Source organism: Terrapene carolina, unplaced genomic scaffold, assembly GCF_002925995.2.
Source record: "Terrapene carolina triunguis isolate 2854851 unplaced genomic scaffold, T_m_triunguis-2.0 Scaffold58, whole genome shotgun sequence".
NCBI classification, from domain to species: domain Eukaryota; kingdom Metazoa; phylum Chordata; order Testudines; family Emydidae; genus Terrapene; species Terrapene triunguis.
In genome coordinates this window covers 62,572,490-62,584,363 of record NW_020664409.1, presented here as the reverse complement: position 1 = coordinate 62,584,363, position 11,874 = coordinate 62,572,490, and positions in this window count along the sequence as shown.

Below are 11,874 nucleotides of genomic sequence, written 5' to 3'. Positions count from 1 at the left end.
ATGCTTTCCACAGCTAACTTTTCTCCTTCCATCCAATCCCACATCTCAGCTTCTCTCTCTGACATCACTTCTTGGATACTTAGTCATTCATTTAAAATGTAACTTGGTCAAAATGGATCTCCTGATCTTCCTTTCAAACCTTCCCTTCTTCTCTAGCACTGTTGGCAGCACCACCATCTTTGCCAACGCCAAGACCCACAACGTCAGGGTTATTCTTCACTCCTCCCTATCTCTTATCCGTACATCCAGGTCATATCTTGCTGCTTCTCCCTCCCTTAATGTGTCCAAGATCCACGTTTGTTTGTTTTCCATACCAACAACCAAATCTCTTCTTTAGGCCCTCATTATATGCTAACTTAACCACTGCATCCTCCTCCTCTCTGGCCTCCCAAACACACATACATTACTTCCCTATCCATACAAAATGCAACCACTAAACTCATCGTCCTTGCCTATTGGTTTGATCATATAATTCTCCTATCTGAATCCCCCGTCCACTGTCTCCCCAAGTGTTTTTGCATCTTATTTAAGCTTCTTTTCACCACTTTCAAAGTTCGACATAACTCTGCCCCTCCTGACTCAACCTCCCTTGTCAAGCCTCATGTTGATCTCTGTCCCCACCATTCTGCCAATGGTCTCAGCTTCTAACACAATCACCTCCATGCCTTCTTCCACAGCCCCCTCTGTGTGCTTCAAATTCTATGCACCCATCTGCAAAAAGCCCCTTCTCTGTCCACATTTAAGTTCTTCTTAAAGACCCACTTCTGCCATGCTGCTCATGGTGAATTGAGTTGACTCGTATATAAATTGTATATTAATACTTATTGTTATTTCCCTTCCCGTAAACACTGTCTACTTGTCTGCCCTTATGTTGTAAGTTTTTCAGAGAAGCGACTGTCCTTAAGATGACCTCCTGACGTCTCTTCCAACCCTAATCTTCTATGATTCTAAAGAGTTTGGAAACAACTAACACATAGTGGATGATATTATAAATAAATTAAATTAATAAAATAAATAAATAATAAAACAATAAATAATAATAATAATAATATCACTTAGCTCTTTTATAGCACTTTTATCCAAAGATCTCAAAGACTTTATGAAGAAAGTCAAATTCATTCTCCCATTTTACAGATAGAGAAACCAGTAAATTATTTTTGCAAAATGAATTAGAACCCTGCTGTCTGCAATGTATTGATTATTGGTATTAATAAAGAGCCCAGAAGTGTGATAGATGTTTTACAGATGCACATGTAGGCAGGATCCAGTCCTGCAAACAGTTACATACCAGCCACTTTTCATACAGGATTAGTCCCATTAAGCACATGCATATATTTATTCAAGATCAGGCTATAGATAAACAGACAACACATAGACAAAAGGAGGGAAATGGTGCAACATATGTTCAGTTTTCTAAAGTTAGTTTTAAAACATTTTCCTTTTCATTTTATTTCACCCTGACCTATTTGCCTTTATCATTGCTCCTTACCCCAGGCTTACTAACCTCTACAAATCTTTATAACTTGCATTGCTATTATTATAAAACTCAGGCATTTTAAACACGTGCCTATTTTTCTTGATAATCTATTTTAATTATTAATAATTTTTATATATCTATTTTTCTCTTTTTAAAATGTAACCCTTACCTATTTACTCATTGTTTTAACTCTTGCTTATACTGATTTGTTATCTAAACATCCAAGTTTGCCCACTCCTACTTTAATTATCCCTGACTTACTATTCTTCCTTTCCTTCTCCCCTCTTACCATGTTATTGTGACCGTTGCCTATCTGCCATGTTCCCCCTCACACACATCCCTCCTGACAATCACCTTCTCCCTGTCCTCCTGCCCATGCCACTTTCACCTGAATGAGCAGTGAGTTAGGTTGATACTACTAATATCAGTGGGGGGCTGAAGATGTGTCCAAGCTGTTCCTGCTACTGCTGCTTTGCCGTCTATTCCTCTACAGGGTGCTGAGGCCTTTCTGTACCACATGGTACAGGAGGGAGCTGACCACTAGGGAGAGGCCTTCTCTGGGGCTCACAAAAAGCTAGAGAGGCTAAAGGTGATCAAAATAAGACAACACCTCAACTAGTGTCTTATTTTCATAGTGATTTTGCATCTGTGAAACCAATAACTTTTTCGGCTGCTGAATTGGATCCGCAATGCTATATAACTTGTACTTTCCACCACAAGAAGATTGCATAGACTGTGGGCTCATTACTCTTGCATTTGCAACAACTGGACATTCACTTATTTATAATTTATATAAAAATGTGCCTATATAAATATCTGTGTGCACATACAAAAATTGGAAAAAAGATAAGCTTTGCAGTGAGACTAGAATGTCAACAAATTCAGCCTTGGCAGACCAAGGGAGAAGCAAATTCCATTTGAGGACCCTTCACAGAAAATTCCCTGCATCAAGCCTCATTATGCTTAAGCCAAGAGGCTCTTGTAGCTTGAGCATCTCACCTAATCTCCTGTGGTACCACACACAGAGAGAGGCAGCCTCTGAGGTAAGCTATGTTTCAGGTGATGTGCTGTGGGATCTGGGTTGGGTTTTTTGTGGGGGGCGGAGTAAGGTAATTTAGTGTCATCTTTAATGACTACACAAAAATTAAAGATGCATTTTAATGACTATAAATAAACTTTAAAGGTATTTAAGCATTTCTGTGCTCAGTGTTGCAACACCCAAGTAATTTAAGAACCTAAATCTCATTTTCAAAAGGCATTTAGGAGCTAAAATCCCATTGACAGTTGAGAATGAGACTTTTGAAAATGAAATCTAAGCTACTAAAGTAGTTAAGTGTTGCAATGCCAAGCGAAGCAATTCCTAAACACTTTTAAGAATCTGGGCCTAGGTCTAACATAGTTGCACATACATAATCTGTTCAATATTATTTCATGCATCTTGAACCTACTAATGTATAAGTGCTAATAAAAATAAATAAATAATTTTGTCATTAAAATTGGCCACTGTTTGAGTAGACTAGCAGGTAGTCAGTATTATATCTGTCTTTAAAAAAAGGCATTAGGGTTAATCCTGAGACTTACAAACCAGTGAGCTTTTTTACAGTACTAGGTAAATTAGCTGAGAAAAAAATATTAAAGAGTTATAAACACCTTGATGAACATGATATGACAGGACAAACTATCACAGCTTCTGTAAAGGAAAATTTTGCCTATCCAACCTATTATTACTCTTTGAGTGAGTCAAGAAAATAGTGAATAAAAGAAGAACTGGTGGATATAATTTATTTGGACTTTCAAAAAGCCTTTGCTAAAGTTCCTATGATGAGATATACCAACCCCACACTGAACCAGCAAGGGTTAATGAACAGCTATGGGCCCACTCAGCCCCGCCCCACTACACCTGCACTCGCAGTCAAGTAATGAAGTGGCAGTTAACAAGGGAAGAGGATAGCTCAGTAGCTAGTTGAGTAGGTAGGAGAACAGATCTCTAATCTCTTCCTTTCTGGGGAAAGGACCAGCCCAGAACTTTTGCAGATACTGCTGACTGCCAGATACTGCAGACTGTGGAGGAAAGTAGGCTTGGCACCGGACTACTGAGTTTGTTTTCTTCATGGGACTATTTCTTTGGGACAGGCCTGAGTGGCCTAATGAGATTTTTGTAGAGAATCGTGCCCAGGGGTGTATGGGGAACTGCCTCAATAAACTCTGTGGACTTTTGCACCCTTCTTGAATTTGCCAGGTGGTTTGTCTTGAACCATGAAGAGTGTCGTCATAGTTCCTCACCAGAAGATGTTAAGGAAACCAAAATAGTCAAAAAGTGAGAGGAAGGCTTGTAATGGATTAGCAACAGGTTAAGAGGTAGGAAACAAAAATTAGGAATAAATGGTCAATATGCAACATGAAAGGAATTTAATAGTGGGGTGCCCCAATGAGTCACTAAGACTAGTGTCATATGAATATATTGTTAATATAGTTAATGATCTGGGGTGAACAGTGATGTGGCAGATGTTAAAAATTTAGACAAGACCATAGAAGACTGAAGATTTCCACAGAACCCTAGCAAAACTAGGCAACTGGACAGCAAAATGGCAGATCAAATTCATTGTTAACAAATTCAAAGTAATGCATACAGGAAGAAATATTTTGTCGTTTTGGGGTTCTAAATAAACTATAATCACTCAGGGAAAACAGCTGGGTGTCATTCTGGACGACTCAGGGAAAACATCTGCTCAATGTGCAGCTGAAGGCAAAAAAGCACATACAAGGCCAGATCCTCAGCTGATGAAAAACAAAATAGTTCCATTGACTTCAGTAGAGCCACATCAATTTACACTAGTTGAGGATCTGGTCCAAAATGTTAAGGAGTATTAAGAAAGGATTATAAAATAATATTGAAAATAGTGTAACAACATTATGATAATCAATTATATGTCCTCACCATGAATACCGTGTCCAGCTTTGGTCACTGCATCAAAAAGAGTAGATATAACAGAAATAAAAAAAGTCCAGAGAAGATCAATAAAATTATCAGAAACACGGAGAGAGAGAGACGTTTATATGAACAGAGATTTAAAAGATTAGAACTGCTTAATTTAAAGAGAAGATTAATAACAGATGACATGAGAGAAGTATATAAAAGTATATAAAATAATGGTTGGTACAGTGAAATATCAGTTGGGCTCTATTTGATAAAAAGAAAGACTTTTGACATATTTTAAACTGTGGAACTCATTGCCACAATATATTCTTGAGCAAATATATTACTTAATAGCAAATAAATACTTTCAAAAAATTCCTTTCATAGGATTTTAAAAAGGAAGAGATTTATTTGAGTAATAGTCCTATCAACCACAGTTACATTAGCTAGCACAAAAATTTATAAAGGATATCAACCCTTCATGCTTCAAGACATTAACCCATGGTGGGAGCTAGTGACTGGATAATGTCCTGAAGTATGAGGGTTGATATCCTTTATAAATTTTTGTCCCGGCTATATAACTGTCAATGATATTATTATTATTTGAATAAATGTCTCTTCCTTTTTGAATCCTCCTAAGGATATTTAAAAAAAATACTATTTATTTGCCAGTGACTCATGTTTCGTGTGGATTGTATGGAGAACAGTAATTTGTTCGGTTAATAGTATGTATTATAACCATAATGGCTCAATCTCACCCTTACTCAGAGTATTAATCTCATTAAATCAATACGTCTACTTACATGAGTAAGGACTTGTTGTGTGGCTTGGAAGACTGAACCCTTAAATTGTGAATTGTTTATGATTTGTGTTTTAAAAGGAAATTTATGGCCATTTTTATTTAAAAAAAAAAACATAAAAAATCTTTCCCTATATCCAGAATCATTAGGTTCTGGAAGTATCCACAGTGACTCCATCTATAAGAAGGTAGTAAGAAGAGCAGTTAAAGCATGATCTGAATTATTCACTATGCACTACATCTATATCTATCACAGCCAAAACATTGCAATGAAGTCTTCAGAACCCTTATGGCCTCTCATAGTACAAATTATTATGAGCAGTGTTTGCAATGCACGCACCATCGCCTGTTTAAAAGTAAATACTAGATCTTAGCAATTTTCAGTGTTTTTCCTCGATCTCAAAAGTGACTGGGTCATATTAAGTACTAACAAACTGTAAGTTTGTAGCGTAATTCTTACCATTTTTGTTGGTAGCAAGTTCAACAGAGGGAACCTGAAAAATCTGTATTTTATTCACAAGTATAACCTAAATGATATCAAATCAATATTTAATGTAATTTGCAAAGTAAATAAATGAATGAATAAATAAATAAATAATTAAATACAACTATATGTTAAGATCTTATATGCTCATGTCTGAGCCCAAACTACATTTTTATAACCAAATGATAAGCTACAGAGAAATAGGCTTTATATAGGAACCAGTGACATAACTTTAAATATAGCGGTGCTAGCAGGCATTACTAGAATACAATTTCTTTGACTTCTCTTTGAGTAAAAGAAACCTTTTCTTCTGAGGCACATACTGTAGCACGTTAATTCAGCATTAATTATAGAACATGTCAAACTGTATTTCAGTCAAAGCTCCCTGTAAGTCTCCAGAGCTTTCTTAATGACAGTAATTATAGGTCATAAAAAGAGTCGTCTAAAATTAACATTTCTCTCATGTCTTGATAGGAAAATGTAAATGGCTGCATAGTACAGATGTTTTGATTAGTAAAATTTACACTTCCTTTTTTGTTTCAATGCTTGTCAAACTTCACAGTGCTAAACCTAAGGTGCTACATTTTTAATCTTTCTGAAGAGATAAAGGTGTATCTAAATTGACTATATGATTTCTTCAAACTCTTAAGAGTAATTTACAATTCTATGCAGAAGTGTTTCAGTAATTTAACACAAATAAATCTGCAATTTCTACTTTAAGCAATGTTAATTTTGGGGGGGGAAATGTTGGATTAAACTGGTTTTACTTATTCAATCTTTAAGAAAATGTACAATAGAGCTGTCCAAAATTGATAAGATGAAAGAATAATATATATAAAAATGTATATTTAATACATAAAACCAAACACTGGGCAGAAAGAGTTACATGAACGTGAATGCTGCTTCAACCACCACTGAACAGTATTTTATCAGACACTTAAAAAAACCCAAAACAGTGAATTCTGAATTGTCCAAATTTACTTACTAGAAAATGAGAATAGAAACATTCTGGTTTAAACAATGTTAATATCATCAAACATCCAGGGAAATATAACAAATTAAAAGGGAATCACTTCAAAGAATAAAAGGCCTGCACCTTAAATAATAATAAATCTAATACTTGACATTCATCTCCCAGGAAAATAAAATTAGATAAACTTTTTGCAAGGGCATTCAGAACAGCCAATCCAGTTTATTAATAATTTCCTGTTTTCATACTAGAAGCTCATATTATCTGGTCACAGCCACAGTAGACCTCCACAGATATTTAATAAAGCTGCCGTTGGTAATCCTCTCTGATTACCTATAACCTTCCAGCTATAACACACACTGTGCTGCAGCTCCACAGAAGGACATCACACTGTCACCTGGTATGATGTTTGACAGCTTATTCTGCTACATCAAGCCAGCACAAAATTACTTTTTCCAAATCCATCCCTAGTTAATAAGCAAAAGCAATAATGGTATTCAGCATGCGTAATACACTGAGAAGGCAAAATGAGGCAACAGAGAGAAAAAGATTAAAGAGTCTCTATTATGAAGAAGAGATCAAAAACTGAATCTTGTAACATACAACAATGTTTCAATTATAAAACCATGCAGAGAGCTCTGCATATCACTCTACAAAACCCATACTGCAATTCTAAGAAACACAAGAGAAAATTCCTATTGTGTTTACACTAGATGCACTCTTATTCTAGTTCAAACAGAGCAACATTTCAAAATTTCCTTTCTATATTATGCTCAGAAATTCTCCTGGGAGCAGGAGCTGACTTACCTTTACTGGAAATGTCTAGTTAATAGAAATATATTGCTTTGATCTAGTTTTCACTAAAGCATGCACCTTATGCTATAGCGAGATTAATAAGGTATTTTGCTTATAGAACAGAACAGAATTACTATCATCTAAATTTACAGGAACACTGAAAACTATTCAGTTAAAAAATACCCAAATGCCCTGTACACAAATACAAAAGCCCTATGTTCAAATGAAAATAGATGTGCTTACATTAAATGTCTGAAAATCTGCTTCATATTTTACAAAAATTGGTGAGTGACCCAAGTATTAGCAAAAAGATGCATTAAGTATGTAAGAAGGTTGTGGAAAAATGGGTAAGTATCTTTTAAACTCTATAGAAGGACCCACCACAGTATATATTTCCACAAGGCATCTGAGAGGAACTTGGTCATAAATGTTACAATGGTTACCATTTCGTTCCTCTTAAAGGCAACAGAGCAGGAATGCCATTTGTAAATTAAGTGATATGAAAATCTTACAATTAGAATTCTACTGAATATCATTACTAAATATTTTCCCTATACACGTTATCAATAATTTTCAACAAAAAGAAAATTTATGGCAGTCTGCCTTTCCCTTCATTTTCTCATAACACATCACTCTACCCGTGATAAGACTTCCTGTCCTCATGCCCTGCTCAATAGCTAGAACCTTTCTAGCAATAACTGCCTCCACCCTTTCTTTGAGATTCCACCATCCTATCTCCCGCCACCTGCAAACAGCTGAAGTCCTCATGGTACCCATGGAGTGGCAAGTACTCTGGATTCATCCCTCAAGCTCCTTCAGACCCCTGCCAATATCACTGTTGACAAGCTGCCTGACAGATCCAGCCATTGGGGCACAAGCTGTAGGACACTACTCTGTTTAGTACTGAACCTATTCTTAACTTCAATTTTTTTTAACAAGTACTTCTGTAAATCATTTACTGTCATTTCCCCACACACTGTCATTTCCACCTACTTTCATTCCCCCAAAAGGGTTGTTCTTTAGCTTCTCTATGTAAGGTTGGATTTGGGGGCCATGAACCCCACAGTCACAGGTTCTTCATTTTTTGAAGGGGGAACCCAAGACCAATTTGTGGCTGAGTGGTTCCTCATGGGTTGCCAGGAACTTCCTCCTCATTGCTGGCCTATGAACACACTGGAGCCTTTTGCTGCAGTGTCACTGTTACTTCTGGCCATAATGATTGAGGGCAGCTAAGTAATGTGAAAGATAGCATGGTGCAATTGGCCAACTACACTTCTGGGAGCAAGGAACTCCTGTTTTCTAATCCAAGAACCGGCCATTTGTGTCTTTGTTCAAGTCACCATTTTGCGCTTTAGTTTCTTCATTTGCAAAATAAAGAAAATAACACTTTATTTCTACATCATAGGGCTGTTGTGATGAATACTTAGTGTTTGTATAATGCTATATAAGTGCTAAGTATTATTGTACTTATACATTATATTATACACATAGATAGAGGAATACTGCAGAGAGACAATGCAATACAGATGGGAGAAATAGGCAGAGAGAAATGAGAATGCAGCAACCAGAGGATGACCAATCAGGACAGAGAATTAATAAAAATCTAGAAAGATTAGAAACAGAGAAAATGAAATGAGATTCAATATTTAAAAGTGCAAGCTAATACAGTTGGAGGAAAAGTATCTGAAACAGATTCAGTGGGAGACGGAAAGGCATATAGGACTGCTGGTGTCTGAAACCACTGCCTGTCATGCTGACCAATATTGTCTCATTATTTCCTTGCACTCCCCCCATCTGTCTATATCCATCTGTTGTCGCTTGTCTTATATTTAGACTGTGAGCTCTTTGGGCAGGGGAAGTCTTTTGGTTCTGTATTCCTAAAGTGCCTAGTACAACAGGGTTCTGGTACATAATATGGTCTCCTAGGTGCTACATTAATACAAGTACTACATACATTAAGAAAATAATAATAATCATTGTACTGGTCATAATAAACAGCCAAATTAGGCATGGAGATTGTAATATGATACAGCTGTGAAAAAGGGTCAATGGAATTTAGTACTGTTTAAGTCAGGGGGTGTCAAACTGGGGATTGGGACCCTTCAGGGGGTCACAGGGTTATTACATGGGGGGTCGCGAGCTGTCAGCCTCCACCCCAAACCCCGCTATGCCTCCAACATTTATAATGGTGTTAAATATATAAAAAGTGTTTTTAATTTATATGGGGTGGGGGGTCACACTCAGCGGCTTGCTATGTGCAAGGGGTCACCAGTAAAAAAGTTTGAGAACCACTGGTTTAAGTGAAAGAATCCCATTATAGGACAGGGAACTAAATACTCCTTCTTTCTGGGCCCAGTCCAGCACCCATTATTGACTTCTATGAGATTTTATATGGTTCTGGAACAACCAGACTTGGAATGTATGCTATCTTTCCCAGGTATCTCAATACTAAATAGCTACTGACCAACTGGAGGGGTTTCAGAGACCAACAATAAAAATTGTCAGAGGCTTGAGGGACAGATGTCTGCATAAAGATTTAAAATGCTAAATATGTATACTACAGCTTGGCTAACTGATAGCTAAATTAGGGGATATGATCATAGTCTATGAAAATCTGAGGGTGTAAATCCAATGTTGGAGAAGAATTATTCAGTGTGGTAAACAGGGATTTAAGTAGGAGTTAATAGGATTAAAGTAACAAAGGAAAAACTTAAGCTGGATATCGGAGAATTCTTCCTGACAGTGAGAGAATAAACAAATATACAATACTTAGCTCTTATATGGCACGTTTTATCCCTAAATCCTCAAAACACTTTACAAAGGAGGATAAGTAAAATTATCCCCTTTTTGCATATGGAGAAACTAAGGCAATCGCCTAACTAAAGCAAGTTGCAGGACATTTATGGCTTTAAAAATCAAACCCAACACCTTTAAATTTCACCTGGAGATGAAGGGCTTACCTAAACAGTTAGTGCATGGCAAGCTGAGGTGTAAATTTACAGTACACCAGCTTGCCATGCACTAACTGGCTGTGTGGATCCCTTTTGCCATACACTAAAAGTTCCCTAGTGCACTTTGATTTACTGACATTTGAAACCCCAATAGATCAGTGTGCAATAGGGAACTTTTAGTTAATGGTAGCAGGGTCCTTGTGCACGACAAGCTGGTGCACTGTAGATTCACACCCCACCTTGTTGCACATTAACTGTCTATTTAGTGAAACCCAAAGAGTCAGCCGGGGCAGATTCCAGAGTACTGGTGTCATGAGCTTCCAGCAACATATTCTGCATAATGAGCAGGTTGCTGCATTCTCCACCAGTTTCAGGCTCCTAATAGATTCAAGGTATTGCTTTGTGCAGAGTGCATTGCAGCGGCCTAATCTTTAGGTAATGTAGACATGGATAACAGCAACAAGGTTCACATTTGGAAAGAAAAGGTTGCAACTACTTAAGTTGGTACAGATGGGGAAAAAAGCATTTCTGGTCATTGTTGTAATATGATAATCCAACAACAGCTGGAGGTCTAGAACAATCCAAGTTGTAAATTCAAGTAACCAACTCACCTCAAGTAACCAATAAGTTGGTCCAATAAAAGCTATCAGCTAACCCACTTTGTCTCTCATGTAACCAATGGTAGTCTATACCCGACTTACAGGGATATAGAATCAAAGAAATGTAGGGCTGGAAGGGACTTCAGGAAACAATCTAGTATATCCCCCTGTGCAGAGGCATGATTACGTATACCTAGACTATTTCTGATAGGTGTGTCTAAAATGTTCTTAAATATCTCCAGTGACAGAGATTCCACAACCTCCTTAGGTAATGTGCTCCAGTGCTTAACTCTCCTTATACTTAGAAAGTTTTTCCTAATAGCTAACCTAAATCACCCTTGCTGCACATTAAGCCCATTACTTTTTGTCCGAACTTTAGTAGACATGGAGAACAATTGATCGCTGTCTCTTTATAATAAACCTTTATATATTTGAAGACTGTTATCAGGTCTCCCCTCAGTCTTTCCTCAAGACTAAACATACCCATTTTTTTTAAATTTTGGCTCTTAGGTCAGGTTTTCTAAACCTTTTATCATTTTTGTTACTCTCCTCTGGACTCTCTCCAATTTGTCCACATCTTTCCTAAAGTGTAGAGCCCAGAAGTAGGTATAGACCTCCAGCTGAGGCCTCACCAGTGCCAAATAGAGTTGGACAATTATCTCTCATCTTATATAAGACTCCTTTTAATACACCCCAGAATATTAGCCTTTTCCACAACTGCATCACATTGTTGGCTCATGCTCAATTTGTGACCCACTATAACCCACAGCTCCTTTTCATCAGCACTGCTGCCTAGATATCCTCCATTTCATATTTGTGCATTAGATTTGTAAAGTATATTACCTTGCATTTATTGAATTGCAGCTTGTTGATTTCAGACCA